This window comes from Nanorana parkeri, unplaced genomic scaffold (genome assembly GCF_000935625.1).
Source record: "Nanorana parkeri isolate BGI_ZX_2015 unplaced genomic scaffold, ASM93562v1 scaffold88, whole genome shotgun sequence".
Taxonomy (NCBI): domain Eukaryota; kingdom Metazoa; phylum Chordata; class Amphibia; order Anura; family Dicroglossidae; genus Nanorana; species Nanorana parkeri.
The window spans coordinates 799,184-802,988 of NW_017306356.1; the positions used below are offsets into that span (position 1 = coordinate 799,184).

General features: G+C 40.9%; 1 protein-coding gene across 1 annotated transcript in view; it reads left to right on the plus strand.

Annotated features, from left to right (window-relative positions):
* LOC108783784 (cysteine-rich protein 1-like) overlaps positions 1–3,805 on the plus strand; it is a 32,567-nt gene that overhangs the window by 23,687 nt on the left and 5,075 nt on the right. The gene's annotated exons all lie outside the window — the stretch shown is intronic.

The window sequence follows — 3,805 nt, forward strand, 5'->3', positions numbered from 1 at the left end:
CCCCCCCCCCATGTTAATGTCAGCACTTTCCTTAAATTATGTCTCTTAATCCGATCTTCCTCTTCTTTCCTGATGTTTTTATCTGTCCCTCCAGCAGTGCGGCGGCTCTCCGATCCAGCGCTGACTCCTCTCTGCTTACAGGCACTTCCGATCCAGCGGTGTCTGCAGGCGTTTGCACGCCTCCATAGACTTACCTTGCGTCTCTGCTTGTCTCCCGGCCGAGAATCCAAACTGCGCATGTGCCCGCCCCAAGATCCTTTGCGGCCGCACGAACAGTTCCGGACTCTCGCCGCGGGAGCGCGCAGCGATAATGAGGTCAGTCTAAACTGCTGTTTAAGCTGGGTTTAAAAAAAACAAAACTTTTTGCCTATATCTACTGCTTGTCAGCAGTAGATATAGGCAAAAAAAACGGGAGGCTTTAGAACCCCTTTAATCAATAACCCTAGATGACTGTAAGTGCTTGGCCAAAAATGTAAAGAAACACTTTGCTGGGCAATACATATTTGTTTGATCTGGATTCATTATTAAATTAACCTCAGTTTCCAAGCCAGCTGGCTCTTAGATCAGTCCCTTGAGTATCTGTCCCTCTCCCCGACATGTCCAATACAGTGAATTAGTTGTGAGGACTCTGAGGGACGTACATACCATTCTTGCAGCAGAGAAGGAGAGAGGCTGGAGGTTTGGGCGAGTATTATTATTATTATTTTTTTACCCTAGGCAAAAACGAGGGGGGTTGCCCCACTGCAAGGGTTAATATATATCCTGCCTGGAGTTCTTCCTTTAAAAAAACATTTGAGAGTTTAATACTACTTTAAGATGAAAATATGCACTACACAATCCAAAATCAATATGCAACCATAACAAAACATTGATGAAATGCCAATTGAGGAGAAAGCAGGTAGTGCACATCCCAGATAGCAGGTAATTACAATTTATCCCCCCTACAAGTTTGTGGCAAGTTATCCTTGCTATCTGGGATATAATAACTCTTTCTGAAACACATGGCATAGCACTTTAAAAGAAGCAAAAATACACGGTGTTGATAAAAAGAAATGCAAAACAAAAAAAATAAATCTTTGCTGTGCATAAAAAGTGTTTATCCATGTAAGGGAACAGCAACATAGATCATGTATGTGAAAATGAAGTAATGTGATATTCATGATAATATAAAAACACATAAATCTAATGTAATTGGAATACAAGCAGTGTAGCACAGGGAGTACCTGAATATTCAGTGCTACGCATAACAAGGTTGTATGGCAGGCTACAGATGTACTCATAATACTTCCTGAACATATTTGTCCTTTTGGGATTGTCCTTTTGTGTTTAGATTTACAAAACTGCATTGCAGCATAATGGTACTTTTCGTTCACTGCATTACATGCCTTGTTGATTTTATGTGACATTTATCAAGTGTAATTGGAAACAGTCTTTCCTTTAGCTCATATGACAGTTTGCAGTAGATGATATGTCATGGCTTGCCTTATGCTCTTGCTGTCATGAAACATCAGTAGTTCTCTTTCTCTTACTATACTGCTGCTTCTCAAAGTATATTGGTGTGATAGCTGTGCTACTGACATGCATGTTACATAAAGACATTCTTTTCAACTTATTTAAGTGGAAAACGCAAAGATGATGTGCATAGAGTAATAACCTACATCAACCAGATTACTGATTACTGTGGTCAGATGATACTTGATGCTATGAGTTCCCATTCTCTCACATTTCATTGTCAAATAAGTATCATATATCTTTAATTTTACAAAATGGACACAAGTTGAGGAAACTAAAGGACACTACTCTATACCTGTCACTTACATTGATGGGAGCCTGAGATGATGAGGGTGGCCTTTCGTGCTGCTCCAGTCCAAAAACCCCTGGAGAATGGGTGCACAAGGGCAAGAAATGGCACGAGTGTCGGCTGATGGTGCAGTCACTGGAGATGCTGGGATCAGTATTGCAGATGTCTTCCAGCAGAAAGGGAGTGAAGAATGCAGATCTTTGGTAGTGAGGTCCAGGACAAGCTGGGTCATCAACAATCGGGCAGCAGGGTACCAGGACAGCAGACAAGACGTAGTCGGGGACAGGCCAGGTTGACAACTTGCGGGTGGTGAAGTATAAGACAGAAGCAAAAGCGTAGCTGAGAAAGAGCCGTGATCGAGGGATACAGAACAGCAATTGGAAGGTCAAGGCAAGCTGGGTCGGTAACGGAAGAATCAGGATGCAGGATAAAGGAACCAGACAGTAGGGAACAGCTGAAGATCACTTAGCATGGAACTTAGGATGTGACAGCCTTAAAGTGCCCGTTTGGTGCCATAGTTCGTAATGAGCATGTGCACTAGTCTGTGCACACGCCGAGGAACGCATACACAGAAGTGCGCAGCATTCCACAGAGGCACACAGCCATGGCCTGTCTTCCTGTATGGAAGGGTTAGAACCTTTGTCCAATAATATTGTCTGTTGTCTCATTGGTTTATTAAAGCTAAGTTGGGATGAAAACCTGAATGCTGAGCAGGAAGGCTGTGCACCTTTCATGCATCTCAAGACTTGATTTTTAAACTGGAGTATACGTTTACTGTGGGTGAAGTTTCCACATAACACACAAAATCAATAGACTTGCTATGGTCCTGAATGCACTCATTCCTGTAGACATTTCTGTATGGAATCGAATAGGTCTCTTGTTAGCAGCCAACCAATAAAGGCAGAAAAACCAAACCACCTTGGAATTCTGCAGCCTACCACACTTTTAAAAATAGTAGATACCCATTTAAATGCACCAATGAAGGTGCTGAGAAGATGGCAATCACACTGTCTACTGTTGTAACTACTAGCAGTTTCAAATTGTAACCATAACAAACTGTGCAAAACCATATAGTATCCCTCCTGTGGCTAGGGTCGTATATCAGTGTTCCATTACTTGGTTTGGATGTCAGAACCTATTGTATCTATAGTTTCCTTGCTACATGCTTTCAACAAGAAAGGACCATTTAATTGACTCGGTTGGTTGTCATTCAGTAAATTTTCTATATGAAGACACATTTTAAATTAATTCAATAGATTTTCATATAATATTTGCTGCTCACTAATGATTCCCATGTACATAATAATCCACTTTGTACAATCTGAAAAATCTTTGTGTGAAATGCAAACATACAGAAGACACAGAGTTTTATGTCTAAGTTGAACAATTTCTCTTTTTTTTAGCATTTCAATTATTTGCAGGGGTCATGACTTTAAATGCTGTGTGATCATGTTCTACGTCAGACACATATGTTTCCCAAAGTTTTATCTTGAATACTTTACAGCTCTTGACTTAATTGATAGAAGGACTCCTGTGGGTAAGAAGCACATCATTGAGTGCCTATTTAAATAGCATATTCAGTTAAGTGAGCAGACTGCGTAATTGCTGACATAAGAGTGAATATTCTACTTCTGTTTTCTGCTTATCATTGTGGTCCCAAGGAAACGTGTATCATCGTTTTTCTTTTATTGTTTCTAGATGTATTTTTGGAAGAGGTGCAAACACTGTTAATCAGGTACCCATTATTATTGAGGTGTCTGATACCTATGCTAAAGGTTATTATTGCACCCACTGAACACCAATGCTGGGGGTTATTATTGTGGTCCCTGAAACCAATGCCGGGGGGTTATTCTTGCTGTATTGCTGTATAACTTTTTGCTTCATAACCACTTTTTCCTTTTTTAGAGAATTACATGGTATGGACTGTTAATAATTGATATATCTGGCCTAAGTGGCCAGTAACCAGGCATTGTCATGTGAGGGGGGGGGGGGGGGGCATCGCAG